General features: G+C 46.5%; 1 protein-coding gene across 1 annotated transcript in view; it reads right to left on the bottom strand.

The window, feature by feature from the left end:
- LOC138286975 (zinc finger protein 91-like) overlaps positions 1-27,154 on the bottom strand; it is a 249,486-nt gene that overhangs the window by 10,002 nt on the left and 212,330 nt on the right. The window lies entirely within an intron of this gene.

Raw genomic sequence — 27,154 nt, 5'->3', positions numbered from 1 at the left:
ACATTTTGTTAGAACAATACAAATTTTAGGAATAACAAATGGATCAGGAAGACTCAAGGCAGCAGGGTGTACAACAGAATGTTGTGACAAAACATTAAAATGTATTCCTCACAGAGGTACCTGGCTTCATTGCCTCCCCCCACAATATGGTGTAAAGCAGCGGTTCGTTGATATTACTTATTACATGGTTTTAGTTTTCTTAAATATTTTTTACGGCGCCTGCAGAAAAGATTGAGTTAATATTATCAAACCTAAATATTGTGTCAAGAATAGAAATGTCAAGAATATATTTTGTTTTTGTAAAAAATATAATTGTATATAATATTGTTTTACTTAATAGGGTTTTCTTAAAATATATCAGATTTTTTTTTTAAAATTTAATATATATTAGTTAAAATATTACCCCTTGGGTGCCTAGGACGTAATGGTGATGTTCTAGTTTGCATCGCTCGGGTGCCCAGGACGTAACCGTTACGCCCTCCTATGGGCCAAGCTTTGCTTCCCTTTTCACCCCCCGAATCCCCCCGTGACGTCTGATGACGTCAGTGTGCAATTGCGCGCTGACATCATCAGAGGCCGCCCCCACCAGAAATGCAAAAGCATTCCTCTTCCGATCACGTCATAGGGGCGGGAGAGTCATCAAAGGAAAGGAAAGACTTTTCCTTTCCTTTGATGTCTCTCTGAGCATTTCTGCTGCCCGACTGCTTCACGATCGGGCAGCAGAAATGCCATCAGACATCAGGGAGTTAATTTTTTCTTTGTTTATACTTATAAGGGGAGTGTGCCCTTGGGAAAGGGTCGCTCCCCAGGGGGGCAAATTATTTCACAGCCATTTCTGCCCCCCCCCCCCAGGGGCAGATTGGCCTATTCTAATTAGGCCAATCTGCTCCCAGTGGGGGCAGAAACATTTAGACACCAGGGATAATTTTTGTTGTTGTTTTTGTTGAATTTTTTCTCACATGGGGAGCGACCCCTTAGGCAAGGGTCGCTCCCCTGGGGAAAAAATTTTCTTTAGGCCATTTCAGCCCCCCCTTGGGGGCAGATCGGCGTACATTTATTACGCCAATCTGCCTCCACGGGGGGCAGAAATCACTAGACACTAGGGATTTGTTTTAGGTCCGTTTCATGTAAGGGGAGCAACTCCTTAGGCAAGGGTTGTCCCGTGGGGGGGGGGGAGCACATTTATTTTAGTCCACTTCTTCTCCCCTTGGGGGCAGATCGGCCTATTTTAATTAGGTTGATCTGTCCCTAAAGGGGGACAGAAACCACTAGGCACAAGGGATTTTTTTAAATTTTTTTTGTTTTGTTTTTGTTTACAGATCGGGAGCGACCCGTTAAGCAAGGGTCGCTCCTCTGTGGGGTAATTTTATTTTAGGCCATTTCTGCCCCCCTTGAGGGGAGATGGGCCTATTTTTGTTAGACCAATCTGTCCCCAAGGGAGGCAGAAACCACTAGACACCAGGGACTTTTATTTTTTTGCGTCAATTTCACGCAAGGGGAGCGACCCCTTAGGCAAGGGTCGTTCCCCTGGGTCGAAAATTTATTTTAGGCCATTTCTGCCCCTCTTGGGGGCAGATCGACCTATTTTTATTGGGCCAATCTGCCCCTGGGGGGCAGAAACCACTTAGGCATCAGGGATTAGTGTGTGTGTGTGTGTTTTGTTTGGGGGGGCAGCCCCTTGGGCAAGGGTCGTTCCCTATGGGCGCACATTACTGTTGGCCATATCTGTCCCCCCTTGGGGCAGATCGGCCTATTTTTTGTAAGGCCCATCTGCCCCCAAAGGGGGCAAAAAGCCCACCAGAGTCCAGGGAAGATTTTTTTTTTTAAGAAAAAGAGGGTGGGGTTATGTCCATACCCCCACCCCAAATAAATGGGGACAAAGCTGTTCTGCCCACCGGTGGGCAGATGGGACAATTATCCCCGATCCACTCCCGGGTGGGGGGGGTCAGAAAGCCTACTAGATGCCAGGGAATTAAAAAAAAAAATTGTGGGGTGGTGGCTACCAACCAGTATGGGCATGGTTATGCCCCCACCCCAACTGAAGGGGGTAACAGTCTTTCAGCTCTTCCCCTGCACACTAAAACATCTTATCCCACGGCAAGCAAGAGGACATTTGATTATTTTGGGTTTTGGTTTTACATTTGGGCCATGAGAGCTTGTCTAACTCTCAAAACAGTTCCACTTGGAATGGCAAGGGCTGCACTTTTCGGACTTTGGGACGCTGCCATGTAGAAAAATCTACGAGACCTAGACACATCTGTAAACTAAACATCTGGGTGAGTACAGGGTGGTGTGCTTCACATGCACCCCGCACCATTTTCTTACCCACAATGCCCTGCAAACCTTCAACTTTGCTGGAAATCACACTTTTTCCCAATACTTTTGTGATGGAACCTTCTGGAATCTGCAGGGACCCACAAAATTCCTACCACCAAGCATTGTCGCATTTATACTGATAAAAATTCTGCTCCACTTGTCAGCCTAAAAATGTTTTTTTTCCAAACTGCCTTTTTGGACCCGCTTTGGTTCCCCCTCATTTTCGACATGTTTTTGGCTGTTCCCTGTCACAGGCACTTGGCTCACCTACACAAGTGAGGTATAATTTTTACCGTTAGACTGAGGGGAATGTTGGGTGGCAGGAAATTTGCACTGGTGCGGTGATCCGACACAGAAATGTTGGAAAAATTGGATTTATAGCTAAATTTGAGGTTTGCTGAGGATTCTGAGTAAGAAAACACTGGGTGATCCACGCAAGTCACACCTCCCTGGACTCCCTCGGGTGTCTAGTTTTCAGAAATGTTTGGGTTTGGTAGGTTTCCCTATATGGCTGCTGAGCTCAGGACCAAAAACGCAGGTGCCCCCCCAACAAAAACAGGTAGTTTTGTATTTGATCATTTTGATGTGTCCACGTAGTGTTCTGGGGCATTTCCTTTCGCAGGCACTAGGCCTACCCACATAAGTGAGGTACCATTTTAATCGGGAGACTTGGGGGAATGCTGGGTGGAAGGAAATTTGTGGCTCCTCTCAGATTCCAGAATTTTCTATCACCGAAATGTGAGGAAAAAGTGTTTTTTTTCGCCAAAGTTTGAGGTTTGCAAAGGATTCTGTGTAACAGAACCTGGTGAGAGCCCCACAAGTCACTCTATCCTGGATTCCCCTTGGTGTATAGTTTTTAAAAATGTGCAGGTTTGGTAGGTTTTCCTAGGTGCCGGCTGAGCTAGAGGCCAAAATCCACAGCTAGGCACTTTGCAAAAAACAGGTCTGGTTTCTTTGGGAAAATGTGATGCGTCCACATAATGTTTGGGGAGCATTTCCTGTAGCGGGCACTAGGCCTACCCACACAAGTGAGGTACCATTTGTGGCTCCTCTCAGATTCCAGAACTTTCTATTACCGAAATGAGAGGGAAAAGGTGTTTTTGGGGCACATTTTTAGGTTTGTAAAGGTTTCTGGGTAAGAGAAGCTGGTGGGAGCCCAACAAGTCACCCCATCCTGGATTCCCCTAGGTGTCTATTTTTTTAAAATGCACAGGTTTGGTAAGTTTCCCTAGGTGTCGGCTGAGCTAGAGGCCAAAATTCACAGCTACGCACTTTCCAAAAAACACGTCAGATTTCAATGTAAAAATGTGATGGGTCCATGTTGCGTTTCCTGTAGCGGGCATTAGGCCTACCCACGCAAGTGAGATACCATTTTTATCAGGAGACTTGGGAGAACAGAATAGCAGAACAAGTGTTATTGCCTCTTGTCTTTCTCTACATTTTTTCCTTCCAAATGTAAAACAGTGTGTAAAAAAAGACGTCTGTTTGAGAAATGCCCTATAATTCACATGCTAGTATGGGCACCCCAGAATTCAGAGATGTGCAAATAACCACTGCTTCTCAACACCTTATATTGTGCCCATTGTGGAAATACAAAGGTTTCCTTGATACCTATGTTGCCCTCTTTATATTCCACCAAATGAATTGCTGTATACCCAGTATACAATAGAAACCCACTGCAAGGAGCAGCTCCTTTATTGGCTTTGGGTACCTAGGGTTCTTGATGAACCTACAAGCCCTATATATCCCCGCAATCAGAGGAGTCCAGCAGACGTAACAATATATTGCTTTCGAAAATCTGACATCGCAGCTGTTATTTTCTGTAGGAAAACCTTGTAGGATCTACACAATTGACCCCTTGCTGAATTCAGAATCTTGTCTACTTTTCAGAAATATTTAGCTGTTGGGATCCAGCATTGGTTTGACACCAATTTCTATCACTAACTGGAAGGAGGCTAAAAGCATAAAAAATAATAAAAATGGGGTATGTCCCAGTAAAATGCCAAAATTGTGTTGAAAAATTTGTTTTTCTGATTCAAGTCTGCCTGTTCCTGAAAGCTGGGAAGATGGTGGTTTTAGCACCGCAAACCCTTTGTTGATGCTATTTTAAGGGGAAAAAAATACAAGCCTTCTTCTGCAGCCCTGTTTTCCCATTTAAAAAAATAAAATAAAAATGTTTAGCTAATTTCTTGGTCTCCTCAAGGGGAACCCACAAACTCTGTTGAGAAAGGACGCAAATTTGGTATGGGTAGCTTTTGTGGGCAAAACGTTATGAGGGTCTAAGCGCGAACTGACCCAAATAGCCAAAAAAAGGACAGGCACCGGATGGGGAAAAGGCCTGGCAGCGAAGGGGTTAATTGAAGATATTAGTATTGCTAGTATAATTATGACTTTTTTTAAAGTTTACTTTGTAATTTGAAAATTAATTTTTTCATTAATTAGTTTAGTAATTTAGAGTGCAGCAGGAAATTGTTGGGTTTGTAGTTAAAACGGTGGGAAGTAAATTAAATTATAATAAAATTAGCGTTAGTGTAAATTTTGTATTGTAAATTAAATATTGTATTTATTAGTATTTATTAAGAATTATGCATATTGGTTTATTGTTTAGCAGCTATTTTATTTACTTAAGTTAAATGTGTTATTTTAATGTATGTTTTAATGTACTTATGTATGTTTACGTTTTTTTATCTTTTTTTTAATTATGTTGTTTAGTGGTAGCAGGTTTGTGGGCGAAAAGGATGGGAAGCTAAACTATAAATAATTTCATATTAACGCTAATCAATTTTAATTGTTAATTATTTTGCAATGCACTATTGTATAAATTGCTATATTTTCTAATTGGTTTCTATATATTTTTTAATGCTTACAGTATATTGTTTGCAGTTTATATTCTAATAGTGGGTTGTTGCTTTTGTAAGGGAACAGGGTGGAAAGGCATTACAGTTTTAATATGTTTTAATTAATTGTAAATACTATTTTATTGATTCATTGATAATTGTTTAAGTTAATGGTAGACATATGTACAGTATTTGTTCTACAGATATTTATTAGTTTATTGTTAAGTATTTAATAATGCATCTTACAAAATGTACTTTTAATTTATTGTATTTGGAAGTTAATTTGTTTTAGTTTTTATCATGTTTTACAATTTATTTTGTTTGATTTATTATGTACGTTATTTTTTGGGGAGGTTTACTTTTTTTATGAGTAGGAAAGTCACTGTAATTTAATTTATTTTTAGGTTCAGTTTATTATGTATATCCTGATTATTTTTCATCACTATATAATATGGATTTTGTTTTAGAATAGGACTTTTACTGACATTAGGTATTTACAAGTTTTGTATAAAATAATGCTATTTGTTGCTGCTCCAAAGTCCAACATTTTACCTACTTTTGTTTGGATTGTAGTTGGACTAGTGAATGTAACCCCTGCGGAGTTCAACTCTTTCCCTACTGTTGCGCAGACTGGAGTGGGAACAGTAAATGTAACCATTAAGGAGTACAACAGTTTCCCTACTATTGCTCAGACTGGAGTGGGAATAGTAAATTTAACCCCTCTGGAATCCAACACGAACAGTAAATCTAATCCCACCAAAGTCAAACACTTGCCCTACTGTTTATTAGGATGGAGTGGGGTTTATGTATTTTATTTTTTAATATATCTTTATTTATTTTATAGACACATAGAAAACAAAGAAAAGACAACCTGGAGCACATACATCAATTCCAGTTCTGGTGCCGAGCCATGAAGTTTTAAAACATACATTAAGGGCCTCAATTTGACACTGGCAGTCCTAGGACTGCCAATGCCGTTGTGGTGGTTGAACTGCCGCACTCCAGGAAGTCCAACTGCCACATTAAGACCCCGGCGATCGTACCGCCAGGGGACCAGTGTGCCCACCAGAGCTGACGGTGGCTGCAGTCGGTGTCAGCCAGGGTGGCGCTGAGATAAGTGCCAATATGCTAATCACAAGTCTAGTTTCCACCAGCCTTTTCATGGTGGGGACCCATGAAAATGCTGGCGGAGACACAGTGCAGGGGGCCACAGGGGGGTCCTTCACTGCCCATTTTCATGACATGGGCAGTGAAGGGGCCCCCCTGCCCAGCACTCTCGGAATGTGCATTGTCTGTTTGCAGACGGGGGCATTTTGAGGGTGCTGTTGTGCTACAGTATTGGCCTTTGCTCTCTTAGGGGGGTCGCGACCAATACTGTAGCTCTGTCCCCACCGGGCTGACCAGCAGGAACGTTGTAGTACGATGTTCCCGCTGGTCAGCCCAGTGGGAACATTGCAATCCGATAGGGGTGAGGTAGCCGGGTTGACGGCTGCCTCATTCCCGCGAGTTTGACGGTCGGCTCGTCCGACTATCCAACTCGTAATGAGACCCTAAGTCTCTTTGCAGCAGTTATTGCACAAAATATCATCATGGGAGGGAATAGAAGAGAGGGCAGGGACACAGGAGTCCGCTAAGGGAGGCGTGGGAAATATAAGGGGAGGACAAAAGCAGTGAGGGGGGAGCAGGGCACCAAGCAACTGAGGGGACATCTACTCTGTTTGATCTGGGTTATCAATGGGGCAACCAGCAGTTTCTCCCTCATCTTCATCAGGGTTATAATAACTCTTCCAGGAGCCTCACATCTTGAAGAATTTTCAAGTACATCCCCTACTTGCATATGTCACTTTTTCTGCTGCCATATATCTATACATTTTATCCTTCCAATCTCGCAGTATGGGGATGCAGAAAGCCCCCAGTATTTGGCCACATCACGTTTAGTTACCACCAATACCAAACTTCAGAACAGTAATTTTACCCTGGATAGATCTGTCAGTGGGCATCCCTAGCTGGATGTACTGAGTGTTAAATGGTATCTCTTTGCCTAGTATATATCCCAATTCATCTAGGATCTCTGCCCAGTATGTCTGAATTTTACGGCAGCTCCAAATCGTGTGGTTGAAGTCCCCCCCCCTGGTCACTGCACCTCAGACATTCTGCTGTTGCCGCTCTCCCCATTATTTGCAGCCTGGCCCGGTCATAGTACACCCAATGGAACACCTTGAATTGGATCAGGTGGAGCCTACAGCGAATCGCCATTTCTCTGAAGTGCATCAGGGCAACCTCCTGGTCAGTATCGTCTATCTTCCCCAGCTCCCCTTCCCATCTTCCCCTCATTGTATGGAGATTGTCAGGAGTGTTATTGTTGATAGTTTTATAAGTGGAGGGCACCGCTTTGGTGAAGAGTTCCTCCATTAACAGTTGTCCCTTTAACGGGAAATATGCTAGGATTTCTGCATCATCTAGTTCCTCCATCAGCCGTGTGAGTCGCTGCTGGGCGTACCTAAGGAATTTAGTTTGCGAGAGGCCTAATTCAGCCTGCATTTTTTCAAAGGACATCAAGGCCCCACCTTCCAAAATGTCACCAACTTTAGAAATACCTATGGTGTCTCATCAATCAAAGCTGGGAAGTTTATTCAACTCCTTCATCATCCCTCCTACTCATAGGGGCGTCTCCTTAGTAACCGTGGAGTCCTATCCCAATCATCTAGTCATGCTAGACCAGGCACACAATGTCACCAGTGTTGCGGGCAAAAGTCCATTCCAACGTGTTGCCTCATAAATTAAGTGTTGGTGTGGGTGTGTACGGAAGCATGCCCGTTCTAGCTGGGATGTTGGGTGATCTTGTGCTATGTAAAGCCAATCATTTAAAATTCTCAAATGGGCGGCCCAGTAGTAGGCACGGACATCTGGCAAGGATATTCCACCACTGAAGGGTTTGTAGTGCCATCCTACTGTGACCCCCATACCATAAAAGCAGTTGGAGTTCCAGGTCTATTTCATTGAAGAACAACTCCGGGATCATACAATATGTATTTTGCATGCAGTATACCAATTTAGGTAATGTGATCATCTTAAATAATGCCACTCTACCCAGGAATGTCAGAGGTAGACAACGCCACCATGTCACATCTTCCCTTATAGCCCTTAGGACTGTTCCCATGTGGGCAGCTACACAGAGGTCTCTATCTTAGGCAGTCCAGAAGGGAGGAGGCACCTAGTCCATCATAAGGGTCATATAGAACAGACTTAGTCCAGTTTATTTTATATCTGTAATATTAACAGTGTTGTGTAGGCTCGCATTATTCTAATGAGACTACTGGATTTGGGTGGCAGAATCACTTGCGCTGTGGGGGACTGAGTCTAACCCACTACAGGGGACACCAGTTGGCCTAATCCGGGTTTTGCTCCAGCTAACTAGCAGTGCCTCATCTCCACACAAGAGCAGGGATGATTGGGCAGTCGAGTGCATGACACAATTGATTCCTCAAGGAAATCGTGGTCACTCAGATCATATCTGTTTCTCTCAGTTACATTAGTCTCACATATACGAGGACAATCAGAGGCAGTATATGTTTCAATAAGGTTTTAATGAAGCAACTGCATCTTAGATAATAAAGCATGTACTGCAATAACCAGGACGATAAAGCATGACAGGATTAAAATTGTGACGAGGAGAGTGAAGCATAAAAATAACGCTACCATATTGTCACTAAAATTGTTAAAATAATTCCTACCTAGGCTAAGCACAGAGTGAAAGAAATGTCTTGTTTAAGAACGCGGTGCTGACCTAGGAAAAGAACAGCTAGATAGAGGGAAATAAAACAAGACCGCAAATGTGGCTATTGTTAAAATAATAAACAAAGCTGAATAAAATATATCTAGGTTAAAGTGCACAGCTAGGCCTAGCTGCAGGCCTAGCTATAATGAAGTTATAGCTTCATACACGTTCGCTAAAATAACATGTATGAAGCTATAACTAAAATGGCTACACAACAACAGAAACTGCCTAAGGTCTCAAAGATCGCCGGAAGTGTAGCACTTGGTTTAGTGACAAAAAGAAGAATGTCATTGGCTTAATGGGATATATTTTCCTTGTGAGGGTCTGAATCTGAAATGTGGAAGCCTCTAATGTTGGTTAGGGCTCTAATCCAGCATGCGAGGGGTTCCAACTTTAGTGCAAAAAGAAGGGGCAACAGGGGACATCCCTGACGGGTCCCTCTCACAATAGGAAATGGATCTGAAAGGACCCCGTTTATTTGTACTGAAGCCTGCAGGCCTGCTACAGTAGTGCCACCCATTGTCGAAATCTCAGACCAAATACAAATCTTGACATTGTGTGATGCAGGTATAGGCAATAGACTGTATCAAATGCTTTTACAGCATCAAGTAAGAGGATGAAGTGCTGCTGCGATCACTCTTCAGTTGCCGCTAGCCCATTACTGAGCTGCCGGAGAGTAAACCGGTGGATCTACCCGGCATGAAGCCGGATTAATCTCCATGAATCAGAGTTGTGATTACCTTAATGATCCTGGTTGGAAGGATTGTGGTCAGTATCTTAGCTTCTACGTTAAGAAGCGATATTTGGCAATATGACTCACAGCAGGCTGTAGGCTTACCTTCCTTATGGATCACCATGATAGTTGTTCCTTCTAGGTCTGGTGCAATTGTCCCTTGCTGCCCGGAACATTGCCAGGAGATGTGGCCCCAGGATTCCAACATGGCACTTGAAGAATTCTGCTGTGAGACCGTTGGGGCCAGACATCTTTCCGGTTTTTAGTCTGGATATCACTGACTGAACCTCTGCAAGCTCTATCTCTTTCTCAAGACTGGAGCGGTCTGTACTTGTCAGTGTTGGGACCTTGACAGCCGCTAGGAACTCTGATATGTGTGTCGTCAGCCAGAGCACGGGAAGTGTAAAATTCTGCATAGTATCTGGCGAATGCTCTTGAGATTTGAGTATCACTTGAGAGGAGTACACCTATCTCTGTTTCTATTGTGGAAATCCAAAAGGTCTCCATCTCCTTCCTACTTAGCCATGCCAATAATTTTCCCGCTTTATCCCCTACATCATATAATCGATGTTAAGTCGCCGGCTGGGATTTCCAAACCACTCCCTGAGCTATGGCTCTGTACTCTTCTCTCAGTGACACTAGTTGTTGCAACACTTCCAGCATTGAGGCATCTAAATATTCCAACTCTAGTGCGCTAATCTTTCACCTCTAGCTTCTCGATTTGATTCTCTTTTTTTCTTTTGTGCTACGGTGCTTTGAATGCAATTGCATCTGACCATTTTAGATGTCTCACAGATCGTGCGGGCCAAGGCGACAGATCCCACATTTTCTTTAAAGTACCTCTCAGCATCAATTTGTATTTCTCTAGCAACAGCTGTATCCCTTAGGTCCCAGGCATTTAGTTTCCAAGTCATTGTGCCTTTCATTGCTCTTAGACTCACAGTGACCCAGAGAGGAGAGTGGACTGACAGATCCAGGCTAAATATTCTGCCTTTGTTATCTAACGTATATCTCCTGCAGGGGAAAAAATATAATTGATTCGAGAAAAGACCTTATGAACTCTTGAGTATTAAGAGTAGCCAAGTGTCTGAGGGTTATAGCATCTCCAAATCTCGGTCAGTCCTAATGTAGTTACAAGGCGTGCCAATGGGGAGGGTCTCATGTTCAGGAACTACTGTGTTTCCTAAACGATCCATGGATGGAAGTAATACATCATTGAAACTCCCCCAAAATATGAATTGATAAGGAGTATTTTAGGAGAATGGTTGCTACTTTGTCTAATGTTGCTGCCTGCAAACAGGGAGGGGGCATACACAATTATGATGGTAATGGTGGATCTACCCCATCAGGCCCTCAACCCCAACATAGGTACCATGAGGGTCTATCAAGGTGTATTATCTGGAATGGTGGATTTTTTCATATGAGGATCGCTACCCCCTTGGAACCTGATGTAAAGCCTGCATGTGCCAGAGTAGTGTATGCCCCACTACCAGGAATGTACAGTGGGCGTAGTCTACGAATATATTGTGTTACCAGACCTCTACTAATTTTGCTGCTCAGCCCATTGACGTTCCAGGACAAGACTGAAAAATGCTTGTCCCCCATGCTTCTACTCCCAGCCATTTGAGTCCCCAAGCCCGCTCCTCTGAATACGTGTCATGGCTTGCAAGCCCATCGAAAGGACATCAGTGTTGCTTCAAGGAAACCTGAGCATTAACATTTTCCAAACCAAAACCACGCCCCCTCCCTTACTCCACCTCCCACCAAACATGCAACCCCAACATAGCTCCCATAACTGCTCTTGTATGAGAGATCTGTCGCACCCACACCCTCCCAACAACTTGTGAGAACTAAGACACTAGTCTAAGGTCTTGCCACAAACTAGGCGTCCTCTGGCATTGTGAAAAATTAGCTTTATCTTGAAACAGAATCTTTAGCATGGCGGGGAAAAGCAACATGTATTGTATTGTATTTTCATTGCGTGCAGTTTGACTTTAACCGCATTGCAGTTCCTCCTCTGTTTCTGTACTTCACTTGAGTAGTCAGGAAATAGCATGATAATGGAGTTGTTGTATCGGACCTCCCATTTATTCCGGGCGTCTCTGAGGATCACATCCCTGTCTTGATAGTTAAAAAAATAGGCTATTATTGGATGGGGAGGGGTGACCAGGAAGCATGTGCTCTTTCAATAACAAATCAAGTGGAGACGTTGTGTGCAACTCTAAAGGTATGGGGGAGCTCGGGAAGTCAACCATGTTGGATCCTTCTGCCTTTTTCAGGAATGGTACTAAGCTCATGTTGGTCCATCTGGCCCGATTTTCTGCATCATCTGCCCATATCAGTTCATTACTAACTTTTCTGAGCTCTGCCAGTTCAGAGTTTTGAGTAGGAGTCGTACCTTCTAGTTCGGAAACTCTCTCTTCCACTGCTGCAACAAGGTCTGTGATGTTAAGTAGGCCATGTCATAGGAGCAAGACCTCTGACCGCACCTCCCTAATTTTGCCCTCCGAAAAAGTTCTGGATGTTTGAACTGCCGCTATCCTCGGGTGAGCTGGCGGGGGAGTCAATGTCTTAGTATATCGTCGATTTTCCCTTGGCTGGGCGGTTTGGGGTCCTTGTGTTTTGCCATTATAAAACATCCATTCGGGCAATTCCAAGCCAGGGAATCCGGTATATCGGGCGTGTCTGGAACACACGATTCAGCTTCAAAAGGGCACTAGCAGCCATGTTTCTCTAGGGTCCTGTGGGGCTGGTCCGCTCACTGCTCCCACAATCAGTGTTGCCAGATTGGGCGATTTCCCGCACAAATGGGCGATATTTTCCCCATTTGTGTGGGAAAAAAACCCAATTGCGGGAGCCTGATTATTAGGCTATTATTAGCCCTGTGTGCGCAAAATTGTTTGCGGGGCGGCGCCGCCGGAGATGCACTGTCCCAGGCCCCGCCCCGTGAGATAGGTTTCCTCCCCCGACCCCCTGGACCCTCCCTGAGTCTGCCTGTGCGGCCGTCAGCGCGGGCTGCTGCTGCCTCTGTGCGACTGCGCGGCGCACACAGCAGACAGCAGCTGCGCACTGCGGCCGTACGGTCACGGTGTTCAACTCTGTTAAGTGGGGCAGAGGGCCGTCAATCTAGTAGCGCGCGAAAGCGCTACCAATTGACGGCCCTGCCAAGAAGTATTGGCCTACCCCGCGGCATTATTTAAAATGCCTGCGTGGGTGGGCGCCGCGTGGTGCAAGCGAGTCAGTCAGTGTGTGGCACACTGTTTACTCACTGGCTGCGCTGCGCACGTGGTGGTGTCGTCTGGTGTGTGTGGCTCTTCTCTTTTTGGGCCCTGCCGCGACCCTCAGCCTGCACAGGTGTGGCGGTGGTGCCCCCCTCCCCCCCCCCCCCCGGAAAAGTCTCTTTTTTCACGAATTAAAGCCAGTGCCCAGCCCCAGAGTGCGTGATTGGGGCCCGGTAGAGGGGAGACACCCCCCAGGCCCCTTCCTGTTGTGTAGGTGCTACCTACGTCTCCTACCTACACTGACGTGCGGCCGGTTGGTGCGCAGCTGCGGAAGACAAGGTAAGTGTCCTTCAATTTGTACCTTTGTGACTTGTTGCGAGTAGATGTATTCCTTATTTTTAATATTCAGGGGCTAATTGTGGATTGAGAGTGCATAGGATCTAAAGCATGACAGGATTGAATAAGAATGAGTGGCATAGCCAGTGCTTAATTTGTAAATAAAAATGTGCCGGTGTCCACACCTCTCCTCTTAAACACGCAGCTGCTGCAATTAAATGTGCAAACAGGGAATACTAGGGCAGCGTAATCCTAAAGCCATGTTGGGCCTCTTAAGTCCATTTTAAGCCATTTCACCTCACTCCTGCAGCTTTCTGCTCTCTCCCTTTCTGGCGCTCTTTTTCATTTTTGCATTCCTCCGTCTTTCCCATATGTGTCTTTTGCTCGCAGTAAATGCTTGAGGCAGGAAAAAAGAGTGCTGTATCTCAAAAATAAGTGCTGGTGCTCTGCACCGGAAACAACAAGCACAAATTAAGCACTGGGTGGAATCACATGAAGGTTGGTGATGACAAAGAGTTATTGTTTTCGTCTCGTAATGCAAGGGGGTTACCAGCTGAGTTGTGCAGTGTGTGCTTTGCAGGGCATTTAAATAAAAATAAATCATTCAGTTTGGGTATTACTTAAACCATTTTATCTGAAACTTTTTTGCACGTTTGGTAGCAGTCTATCTTATACTGCCAGTAATGCAAGTTTAACCTAATGACTTACATTTGCACAACACACAATTCTTTTTGGCTTTTTGGTTACACACAGACCTTTCAGTGCATTAACTAATAGAGGTTTCATAATATACAGTGATTAACGTAACTTTTTTTTTTTTTTTTAAGGCATGAGTTATGTATGCCTTCGACACCGTATGCCATCGCACCCTAACAACCCGCCTCTGCACCACTGGTATCCTAGGACAGGCCCTTGACTGGATCATCTCATTCCTCTCCGGCAGAACACAGAGTCCACCTCCCCCCTTTCCGCTCAGAACCCACCTAAATCATCTGCGGCGTACCACAAGGTTCCTCGCTCAGTCCAACCCTCTTCAATATCTACATGAGCCCGCTCGCCGACATCGCACACAAACACAACATCAACATCATCTCCTACGCCGAAGACACCCAGCTGATACTCTCCCTCACCAAAGACCCAACCACCGCCAAAACCAACCTACATGAAGGAATGCAAGACATCGCAGAATGGATGAAGCTCAGCCGCCTAAAACTGAACTCAGTCAAGACGGAGGTCCTCATCCTCGGACACTCCCCTTCCGCCTGGGACGACTCCTGGTGGCCCACGGCTCTGGGCACCGCACCAACCCCCTCGGATCACGCACGCAACCTCGGATTCATCCTGGACCCCCTCCTCACAATGACCAAGCTAGTCAACGCTGTCTCGTCATCATGCTTCAACACCCTACGCATGCTCCGAAAAATCTTCCGATGGATCCCCACCGAAACCAGGAAGACAGTTACCCACACCCTCGTCACAAGTCGTCTGGACTATGGAAACACCCTTTACGCAGGTACCACCACAAAGCTTCAGAAACGTCTACAACGCATACAGAACGCCTCCGCACGCCTCATCCTCGACATCCCTCACCACAGCGACATATCCGCCCACCTGAAACACCTACACTGGCTCCCCGTCAACAAGAGGATCACCTTCAGGCTCCTCACCCACGCACACAAAGCACTCCACAACATGGGCCCCAAATACCTCAACAGCCGCCTCTCGTTCTACATGCCCACCCGTCAGCTCCGCTCAGCTAGCCTCGCCCTCGCCACCGTACCACGCATCCGCAGAACCACAGCCGGAGGAAGATCGTTCACCTACCTGGCAGCCAAAGCATGGAACTCCCTCCCTGCACACCTAGGAACTACCCAGGACCATCTCACCTTCAGGAAGCGCCTCAAGACCTGGCTCTTCGAGCAGCAGTAACCCTCCCCCCCTCCTCTCCAGCGCCTTGAGACCCTCGCGGGTGAGTAGCGCGCTCTATAAATGCATTGATTGATTGTATGTGGCTACCTGAAAGTTTTTTTTTTTTTTTTTTTCTTTTTTTTTAGCCACACGTTTAACCCTGCCCCATTACATGCAGCATCACTGTTCCCATACTTTTTTTAATACACTTTGAGCTGTGTGCTCAGCTGATGTATTCCTTTATTTCACTCCAGTTGCAGGCAGTGCAAGCACAAATGTGGTCTTATTAGTTGAGCTAAGCGAAATTACGCTACATGGTCAGTGCACAGCCTCACTGCATGGTTCTGTTCGTGATCTTAGTGCCTAAATTATTGACATCAGTTGTAGTCGTGCTCTGCTCAGCGTAGCCATTGCTTGCATTTGACACAAAACACTAGCCTTTACCAATAATTTAAGTTCAAGTTCATGGAGTTTGGGTCACTGTGTTCTGGCCTCTGGTAGCAATTTGCAGAAGGGTATCTATCGCCTCACACAAACAGCCTTTTTCACCTCACACAAGGATGTATTTTTCTGCAGGGCCCTGTTGACCTCCACTGTCCAGGGTAGAGGTAGCCTGCTAAAACAAGTGTAAGGGTAGTGCCTGAGTACGTCTGAAGGAGCCAGGAAATGAGTGAAATGTTGGTCTGCTGCCCATTTAATGAAAAGTCCAGAAAGTAGAACAGTAGTAGAGCAGACTGCAGATACACACTGGGAATGCTAGATGGCTACTTGCATTTCACCTTTATCTACCGTGAGCTCCTGAAAGGCAGTGAAAAGAACAAAGGTTGTGCTTTTAATCCATTTGGGGGGGTGTTGATTATCATAGGTTAATGATGGAGCTAATGTAGCAAATGTTATCTTTGCATGTTGGGGCTGACATATTGGGGTTAACAGGACTTGAACTGTAAAATGCAAAGGGAAACCATGATTGGGTCTGCTTTCCACAAACTTGAGTTCGGGATGAAAAGTTAAGTATGAGGGGTAGTCAATTAAGATGTTTTACTTTTTGCTGTTATCGGTGAGTTGTTGCTTTATTATAAAACCAGTTTGAAAGCTAGAGCATACCTCTTATTTAACCTTGAATATGAGGGAGTTGCCATCCTTTGGCTCATTCTCCATTTCAAAACATGACAAATCCAAAGAGTCAATTGTCTGCCCTGAAACAAATCACTTGCCCCGGCGTGTGTAATTAAATGAATAATCTAGGCACTGTGAGTTTCACATATTTGCTTACTATAGAAATTTGATTTATGCTTTAAAATGTTTGCTTCAGCCTACAATTGCATTAGTTCAGTGTTAAAAGTTTGGGCTACTTTTTGGGCTGGGACCGGTTCATTTGGGCTTACTTTGGGCTGGTCGTTCAACATCTTTGGGCTATAGAAGGCTTTTAAAATCTGGCAACACTGCCCACAATTCCGCCCTCGTTTCCACCATGTTCACCAGCACAGCTTTAAATTTTTCTCTTAATTTTTCTTCTCTTTGGTTTGTTTGTTTTGGGCAGTCGGTATGCCACCATCTGATTTGTGCCAAAGGGACCACCTTTGCCAACACCCATGTGGCCCGACTGCGCCCAGACCCTCCGATGCGCTGGAGGCTCTCTTGCGGGGTCCGCAGCAATTACCTCTCTGTTGCTGTACCGCTAGGGCGCCACACACCACTTCAGGGCTGTTGTCGGTGCGGGCAGGGGGGCAGGACAGGAAGGCAGCCGCCGGGAACACAATCATTTGTCCACGTGTGCCCTAGGCCCAGATCGTCACCATCTCAGGAACGCCCATCCTGGCCTATACATATATATATACACACATCTATATTTCAGTTTTGTGTTTATTTTGTATATATCATTTAAAGTGTTTAATTAAACTATTTTTATATGTCTATGTTGCTATTTAAAATAAATGATATATCTTTGTAGGGTGTACATATTTTTCATTTTAAATTGATGCTACTGTTTTAATCTAAATGTTTTGATTAAGGGTTTATTTAGTGCTGTTTAATTTTTTTTTTAAACATACATACACTGTAATAATTAATTAAAATGATTTAATTTATTTATGGTACATTCAAGTATAATATTATGTTAAATATATTAATTTTCTAGTCTACATTTATGAAAAACAATATTCTTAGCATGCTTTGGGCCCTACTGCGGTCAGTAACAATCTTGACACAATAGTTTTGTCGTTCCCATTATAAGTATAGGAAGAAGATATTAAGGTAAACAGAATTTTTGACATGGTATTTATGTGCCTCGATATTTTTGTGCACAATATTTCGTCATACAATTATTTTAGCATCTCAGTATTACCCACTGGGGTGGGAGCTCCCCAGCTGGACCAGGAAGCTTGGCTGGGCTACAGTCTGTTGTTTAGTTACCCACCTATATCTTTAGTGCTTGCTGAGATAGCACACTCGCAGTCTATTAGACCGTGCTCTCTCCTCATGGCAGCCTACTACTTGAAAGCTACAGTGCATCTTTACTGAGCACACATGTTGTGCACCAAACCTGACCCGTTTACACCTTTCCACTCCCAAACTGCACAAAGTGCCCAAAACCCTGCATCTCTTAAGTCAAATGATTCCGCCCATGTCTCCTATGTCTCAACTGCCATCCATGTTTTCAACCATTAGGGCCTGGCTTACGTTTATTTGGCTGCTTCTCGCTTGCATTCAAGAAGGTTCTGCACTCAATAGTCCTTTTCCAGCCTAAATCCGTAAACCTAGATCATCCATGTTGGAACCACAACCACCGAAGGGACCACTGGAGATTCCTCATGCCAGCGTGCACGAGTGACCACTGGCATAAATCCCCCCACCCACCCCTGCCTGCTCTCGCACTAAAACCCTGTAGAGTATGTAGCAGAAAAGGCCCCCCCACCCAGGCATTTATTCATAGCCCTCCTTAGAGCCATCAGCTCTCCAGGGCTGAACTGGTCCCAGCCCATCCCCGTTTAGAGCACAAGGCAATCCAGTACAGAGGCTCACCCTCGGCCAGCTCCAGCCCTGGACTCGCCTTCAGGTCACACAACATCGCACACCATGCACGTACATCCTCCTCCAGCTTATCACGACGGACGTGCAGCATTCACACCTCTTCCGCAAACGCACATTCAGACAAATCTGTTAACCAATCAAATCTTTAGTTGCGAAGTTCATCAAAACCACTGCAATTCTAAAATAGAAGAAAAGGGCAACAAATGTACCTTAATTCATCCAGACATTGTTGCAACCAGGAGACAAAATAAGACCTAGAACTGTAAAGTGCATGTTGTCAACATACAAATTATTACGCAGCTAAAGGCTTGAATACATTGAGCAGCGCTGTCAGAGTGCCAAGCCCAAAGCAGATTGCTTCCGCCTGTGTTACCAAGTAATACTAATACAAAATATAGATGGATATCTCTCCTGCCTTTTCTGAAACTGTTCATGTAGCACTTTTCCTCAACTTGCCTCTCATGCAATACAATATACAATACAAATCTTTACAATCTGAGATTTAAAAAAAACATGAATACCTAAAATCATTAAAACCCAAGAATTAAAGTTAGGAACAGACTCAGAGGGTTGGGTATTAGAGTGTAGAGCTAGAGACTGAAGTATGTTAGAGGAAGCCAAATAGTAGCGTTAATAAGTAAGAGCGAGCAGTGCCCCTGAGAAAGGGAAAGCAGCATGGCATCTTTGGTCTGCGGGGTTTGAGCCTTAGCAGGGGCATATCTGCTCATGCAGGTATGCCCTCACATGTAGTATAATGCACCCTGACATTAGGCCTGCTAGTGGGGTGACTTACATATATTACATGCAGTGTTAAAGGGATAGGGCGCAAAGGCTGTGTGCCATGTAGTGTTTTCATTTTAGTTCTCCAACAAGAGGCGTAACTTGCGAAAGCAGGACTGTGTGCACTTAGCAAGAGGGTCCCTGAGGGAGGCACAATTCGTGCTGCAGCCCTTAGGGACCTTCCTTTAGTACCCCATGCCCTGGGTACCAGGGGTACCATTTACTGGGGACTTACACTGGTAGCTAAAGGTTTGCCAATTGGAAACACAACTGTGCAGTTTTGGGGGTAAAAGATGTAGCCCTGGGGACCTGTTTAGCAGGGACCCAGTGCACTTTCAGTTGAAATCGCACCAGAAACCAGGCAAAACAGTGTGTGTGTGTGTGGGGGTGACCATGTCAAAAGAAGGACTTTTTCCTACATTAGATTATTGCATCCTCCAGACTTTGTTTCATAATATTGATGTATTTGCAGAATTTTGCCAGTTCTTTCAGTTGTGTGATACTGAACACTAAATGTACGGCCTCATTGCATGTTCGGGCGCCACAGCCAAGCCTCCTATGTGGTGGACGTCGAGCTAAGCCGGGCTATTGCTATGCATCGTTTTGACAGCACCAGCCCTAGAAGAACAAATGTCTTGCTCAGGTTCTTATTCGGAGGGGAGGGGAGCAAGCCCAATAACAAATGACTGAACTCCATCAGCACATCCCACTTTGTGGCTCCGCTGAGGTTTAAGACTACCTCCTGCCAGTAGGACGGAGATGGACAATAACAAACCATTTGGGGGAAGTCGGCTGCTGAGGCCCCACACCACGGGCAGCTTACCAAGTGAGAATAATATATACCATTCAACACCTTGGGGGAGGGTGGGGGGGTGAGGCACATATGATGTATACAATTATAATTTATAAGCTTAAACCGTGTATTAGAATTGATCACCTTAACCCCTTCATCAATCTTCAGCCAGGCTTTGGCTGACAGAGGCTCCCCAATCACGGTCTCCCATTCGGTCTGGACAGGGAACGTTTTCAATGAAAGGTCCTCCCAAAGAGGTCTATATAGGTTGGGAACCAATCTGCACCCCAGGGTCATATCTAACAGCACAGCCAACATACAAGATTGAGGCGGCTCATCGGGGAAGGATGGCCATACCTCCTGCACCGTGGTCAATACTTTGATATCCTAGAGGAATTGATCCGAGCTCAGAGAAAATAACTTGGTGGCCTCCTCCCTTGTAATGAACAGCCCACCAGGGTAAAGGTCACCCATAACCCCCACAACCTCCGTCTCTCCATTGCCGGACTCACATTGAGTCGGTGATGCGCAAAAACAGTTGTACTGCCAACAAAGGCATATTCAGGGCATACGGCACCCGCTGAAGAACCCTGCGGGTCCTCTCCCAAACCCCTACCACCTGCCATATTATATGTGGAAAGGAGAAGGGTACCCTCGAGCCCAACATGAGGAGAACCAGCAACGGCCTTCCCCCATGTGTACTGTTCAGAAGGTGCTTCTCCCAGTTATCATCTGGGTCCAGCCAGTGGACGGCATGTCGTAGTTGGGCAGGCATATAACATAAATCCAGATGCGGAACCTCAAGTCCCCCCTGTCTCCACGGTCTCCTCAGTGTAGCAAGCTTGACACGTTTTCACCTATTACCCCACAGGAGGTTCACAATCAAGCCATCAAGAATGCAAAAGTAATGTCTGGGAATAGGGTATAAGGTGCCCTGTTGAATATATAGACATCGTGGCAGGACAATCATTTTTACCAGGGATATCCTGCCCATAAGGGACAGGGGTGTGCCCATCCAAAACCTGATCGAAGCTTGGAGGCCATCTATCATGCTATCCACATTGCAGGCCAGGTATGTAGAGGAACCTGGTCACTGCTGCACTGGTGGTCGGGACTTCACAGGCCTGAGGGCTGCGGGTGCAGTGCTTCTTCCAGGCGTCGGATTTCTTCATCCAGGTCAGTGGCGGTCAGGGGGGTCCTCGGGATTCCCTCTGCAGGCGGCGTCGTCAGGGTGCAGAGAGGTCAGGCCAGGGGGCACGTCATCTGAGTCGCGTGGGGGGTCCTCTCTGGGTCGCTGGTTTCTCTGGACACGGGCCAGGGGCGTTGGGTGCAGAGTGGTGGGGACTAACGCTTCTGGAGTGATGTGGGAGTCCCTTTAAAGATGGTTTCTTCTTGCTTGTTTAGACAGGGCCGCGTCCACGGGAATGTCTTGGTCCTTTGCAGTTGCAAGGCAGCCCCCTGAGTCGGCAGAGGTAGCTGGGCCCACAGGATGCATCACTGGTGCAGTTCTTTGAATCAGGAGACAGGCCGGTAGGGCTGGGGCCAAAGCAGTTGTCATCTTTCTTCTTCTCTGCGGGGTTTTCAGGTTAGCAGTCCTTCTTCTTTGTAGGTCATCAGGAGTGTGATTTCCTGGGTTCAGGGACACCCCTAAATACTAAATGTAGGGGTGTGTTAGGGCTGGAGGGCAGTAGCCAATGGCTACTGTCCCTGTGGGTGGCTACACCCTCCTTGTGCTTCCTCCCTTTGGGGAGGGGGCCACATCCCTATTCCTATTGGGCTAAATCCTCCAAAACAAGATGGAGGATTTTCTAAGGAGGGAGTCACTTCAGCTCTGGTCACCTTCGGGGTGGACCTGGCTGAGGGGGTGACTCCTCCTTGTTTTTCTCATTATCTCCCCAGACTTGCCACCAAAAGTGGGGACTGTGTCTAGGGGGCGAACACCTCCATTAGCTGGAGTGCCCTGGGGCACTGTAACACCAGGCATGAGCCTTTGAGGCTCACCGCCAGGTGTTACAGTTCCTGCAGGGGGAGGTGTGAAGCACCTGGTCCCAGAGTGCACAAAGGCAGTCACCCCATGTGGCCAGAAACTGGTCTGGAAGTGGCAGGCTGACAGAGACCGGTCAGCATAGCACTAGCAGTTGGGCTGGTATGCAGGGGGCATCTCTAAGATGTCCTCTGTGTGCATTTCTCAATACATCCCACACTGGCATCAGTGTTGATTTATTGTCCTGAGAAGTTTGATACCAAACTTCCCAGTATTCAGTGTAGCCATTATGGAACTGTGGAGTTTGTGTTTGACAATCTCCCAGAACATATACTCTGTATGGCTACCCTGCATTTACAATGTCTAAGAATTGACCTTCCCTGGCCACAGGGCCCTTGGTACCAGGGGTGCCATTTACAAGGGACTTAACTGTGTGCTAGGGCTGTGCCAATTGTGGAGGCAAAGGTACAGTTTTAGGGAAAGAACACTGGTGCTGGGGCCTGGTTAGCAGGGTCCCAGCACACTTTCAATCAAAGCTGGCATCAACAAAAGTCAAAAAGTTAGGGGGTAACCATGCCAACAGTGGCATTTTCCTACATGACCTTTTTATTCAAACCTTGCAAAATGCCTTGATAAATGTATTTCTCAGAATGAGAGGGTTACACACGAGAAATTCCTTTCAGTATTTGTGTATTCCTTCTCAGTAAAGCAAAACACCGTCTTGTGTCCTTCCGTAAGGAGTCGCTGTCTATATGCTGTATATGTATGTTTCTGAAGCAGGCACCAAGCGTCCAGCAGTTCTGTCCTAACGGCACGCCAGTCTGGCAGCCAACTAGGGTAAACATAGAGCACCTCCTTTATTTTCCCCTGTTCTTTTTCCTTGCGTTTGATATCACGCTCCAACTGTTGGCGCACCCCGTAGGACATCTTCAGTCATAAACCCCCTAAAAACTACCTTCATTGCCTTCCAATCCATTGCTCTAGTACTCACCAAGCCCCAGCTGTCTGTAAAATAATTTGTCAGGTGTAGGACGTTGGCTCTGTATATACTATCTCAAAGTGAGCTGTAGTGTGCACAGAGTCCAAGGGTTCCCCTTAGGGGTTGATAGTGGCAAAATTAGATAATACTAATGCTCTATTTTGTGGTAGTGTGGTCGAGCAGTAGGCTTATCACAGGGTAGTGTTAAGCATTTGTTGTACACACACAGGCAATAAATGAGGAACACGCACTCAAAGACTTAACTCCAGGCCAATAGGTTTTATATAGAAAAATATATTTTCTTAATTTATTTTAGAACCACAAGATTCAAGATTTGAGGTAAGTACATAAAATGCAAGGTACTTCACACAGGTAAGTATAGAACTTTGATTTAAAACAGTAGTACACACAGTTTTGGTTAAAATGGCAATAAGCTATTTTAAAAGTGGACATAGTGCAAAAATCCACAGTTCCTCAGGGAGGTAAGTTTTGGTTAGTTTTTCAAGTAAGTAAAGCACTTACACAGTCAGTCTCCAGGGCATAGGCAGCCCACTGTTGGAGGTTCAAGGCAAACTCAAAGCCACCGCACCAGCAACACAGGGCTGGTCAGGTGCAGAGGTCAAAGGAGGGCCCAAAACACATAGGCGCCTATTAAGAACAGGGGTGCTCCGGTTCCAGTCTGCTAGCAGGTAAGTACCTGCATCCTCGGGGAGCAGACCAGGGGAGTTTTGTAGAGCACTGGGGGGACACAGACAGGCACACAAAACACACCGCCAGTGGCACAGGGGCGGCCGGGTGCAGTGTGCAAAGTAGGCATCGGGTTTGCTATAGAAAGCAATAGAGGGATCCGGGGGTCACTCTGGCGATGCAGGCTGGGCACAGGGGGGCTTCTCAGGCCAGCCACCAACTGGGCTAGGATGAGGGCCGCCTGCTGGTCACTCCTGCACTGGTAGGTGGTTCCTCTCGGTCCTGGGGTCTGAGGGTGCAGTGCTTGGTCCAGGCGTCGGGTTCCTTTGTTACCAGGCAGTTGCGGTCAGGGGGAGCCCCTGGATCCTCTATGCAGGCGTCGCCGTGGGGATGCAGGGAGGTCGACTCAGGGGATCCATGTCATGAGGGTCGCCTGGAAGTCCTCTCTGCGGTGTTTGTTGTCCTGGACTCGGGCTGGGGGCGTCGGGTACAGAGTGTGAAGTCTCACGCTTCTGGCGGGAAGTGAGAGTCTCATTAAAGTTGTTTCAATGTTGCAAGTTTGTTGCTGTTTCTAAGCAGTGCCGTTGTTCTCAGGAGGTTCTTGGTCCTTTGGGTGCAAGGCAGTCATCTGAGTCCTCAGAGGTCGCTGGTCCCGTTGGATGCGTTGCTGTGCAGGTTCTTTGAGTCTGGAGACAGGCCGGTAGGGCTGGGGCCAAGTCAGTTGTCGTCTCTGTCATCTCTGCGGGGCTTTCCGGTCAGCAGTCCTTCTTCTTCTTGTAGGTTGCAGGAATCTGATTTCCTGGGTTCAGGGTCACCCCTAAATACTAAATTTAGGGGTGTGTTTAGGTCTGGGGGCAGTAGGCAATGGCTACTGTCCTGGAGGGTGGCTACACTCTCTTTGTGCCTCCTCCCTGAGGGGAGGGTGGTACATCCCTATTCCTATTGGGGGAATCATCCAAAACCAAGATGGAGGATTTCTAAAAGCAGGGGTCACCTCAGGTCAGGGCACCTTAGGGGCTGTCCTGATTGGTACGTGACTCCTCTTTGTTTTCCTCATTATCTCCTCCGGACTTGCAGTTAAAAGTGGGGGCTGTATCCGGAGGGGAGGGCATTTCCACTACCTGGGATGCCCTGGGGTGCTGTAACAACAGGCATGAGCCTTTGAGGCTCACCACCAGGTGTTACAGTTCCTGCAGGGGAAGGTGAGAAGCACCTCCACCCAGTGCAGGCTTTGTTCCTGGCCACAGAGTGACACAGGCACTCCCCCTATGTGGCCAGAAACTAGTCTGGATGTGGCAGGCTGCCAGAAACTGGTCAGCCTAGCACTAGGAGTTGGGCTGGTATTCAGAGGGCATCTCTAAGATGCCCCCTGGGTGCATTTTTCAATAAATCCCACACTGGCATCAGTGTGGATTTATTGTGCTGAGAAGTTTGATACCAAACTTTCCAGATTTCAGTGTAGCCATTATGGAACTGTGGAGTTCGTAATTGACAGACTCCCAGACCATATATTCTTTATGGCTACCCTGCATTTACAATGTCTAAGGTTTGGCTTAGACACTGTATGGGCATAGTGCTCATGCAACTATGCCCTCACCTGTGGTATAGTACACCCTGCCTTAGGGCTGAAAGGCCTGCTAGAGGGGCAACTTACCTATGCCATAGGCAGTGGGTTGAGGGCATGGCACTCTGAGGGGGAGTGTCATGTCGACTTAGTCATTTTCTCCCCACCAGCACACACAATCTGTGAGGCAATGTGCATGTGCTGAGTGAGGGGTCCCCAGGGTGGCATAATACATGCTGCAGCCCTTAGAGACCTTCCCTGGCCACAGGACCCTTGGTACCAGGGGTACCATTTACAAGGGACTGATCTGTGTGCCAGGGGTGTGCCAATTGTGGGAACAAAGGTACAGTTTAGGGAAAGAACACTGGTGCTGGGGCCTGGTTAGCAGGGTCCCAGCACACTTTCAATCATAACTGGCATCAACAAAAGGCAAAAAGTTAGGTGGTAACCATGCCAAGGGAGGCATTTTCCTACATCAAGGAATCAGCAACCATTGCCATAAAAGGGGGATCCGTGTACGCCTCAGCTCTCAGGCACCAAAGAGGGATCGCAGACCAGCCAGGTCCACCCCCAAAGCAGACCAAGACCAGAGAATGGTCCGAGAGGCATCGGGCCAGGTGTGTAGTGTCTGAAACCAGAGTTTTAGTTTGGGTGAAAGAAAACAGTAATCTAAGCGATTAAATGTGCCTTGTTAGATCACAGGCAATCTGCTATGGAGGATCATCCTCAGCCAGCTCCAACCCTTGACTCACCTTCAGATACCTGCAGACCATGCACGTATATCCTATCATCACGAGAACAGGCGTTGTGTAAGGTGGCACTCCCATCAAACATCACATAAAATGAGTTCATGCAGCACATCTCGAACGGACTCAGTTAGTTGGGGTTTAGTGTGCTCCCTTGGGGACTCACTGACCAAAACTCCACTAAAAATGCAAGTGCAATCACCGCAAACACCACAGCTGTACTCAGATAGGGTGATGCCGCTGGCAGGTCTTTTGGGAAGAATTCAGGGTTAGCAATATTTGGGTTGTATACATTGGTAAAACAGACCTCCCAACCATCTAGGGTCCCATGCAGGATAACATAACCTCCTTCAGGGTCAGCCACATGTGTCTTATAGCCGAACTGACCCCGGGGCCACCCCTTGGGCATAGCCCGAGTAGGAGGTAGCGTATACCTGCCCTTGCCAGCACCTCCGCAGAGTAGGATTGCAGGTCACCAAGATACCGGTCTCCTGAAGAAATGCTATATAGATCTTATATTGTTTCATGTAAGCAAACACGGCCCCCGTTTTTCAGAGTTGGCCAATCCTCTAACATTCATTGTCAACAATGTTGTCAGTGTGGCAGCCATACTATTAAAATCACATATCCACTCCTATCCCAACTCCACACACTCCCAGGGTCATGTCCAGTGAAGCTGGTGTAGAAAACACTTGTTCCCAGGTTCCAGGTATACCAGAGCACACTAAACATACCCAGTGAAATTTCATCCTGATCATCAAAACAGTTCCCCAACTCCACTACCCGCTAGGCAGTGTCACCCCCAACCCCTCTAAACATAGACAAGGGCATATGCTACCCCATACCACACTGTAGGGTATCAATAGAGAAACAAGATAAAAACAATAATCCTTATCCTGCCTCCTCCATTGAATCTGTGCTTCGCTACAGGGTACTACAGCAGAAAGTGTGTAAGATCAGAACACTCAAGGCCCCTGTGGCTAAAACCTCATAAAGAGAGGAGGTGCTCCTGTTGACCTGAAAGGAGTCAAGTAAAAAAAATAGCAATAGCAAATAACCTAAACATCTCTGAATAGTAAATGGCAGACAATGGCACATGGTTCAGTTGCATTGCAAAAAAAGTGATGATATTGAAGTAACTCTCAGCAGCAACCCTCCATAGCACACCGCAGGCCATCAGGTGCAACAGGGTACACTTCCACAGGAGAACCCCCTCATGGGGTGGGGCAGCCGCCCCCCAGTCTCAAATCTGGGTCAAGTCGGTGACCAATGGGTCCTACGGCATCCAGCCCTCCCCAGAAGCATTGTCTGGGACCATCTCAGTATCCCTCAAGGCACCACTGGAGCGGACTGTTATGTTTCCCATCTTCTCATTGTTCTCAAGACTCTTCCAACGTCTCCGGTGGCTTTGAGGACATGCCGGTCAGTCCTGTGATGGCATCCAGTCTGGGACAGATGGTGT

The sequence above is a fragment of the Pleurodeles waltl genome, chromosome 4_1, assembly GCF_031143425.1.
Source record: "Pleurodeles waltl isolate 20211129_DDA chromosome 4_1, aPleWal1.hap1.20221129, whole genome shotgun sequence".
Lineage (NCBI taxonomy): Eukaryota > Metazoa > Chordata > Amphibia > Caudata > Salamandridae > Pleurodeles > Pleurodeles waltl.
Note: the sequence above shows the minus strand (reverse complement) of the source record. Positions and strands in the feature narration are given on the sequence as shown.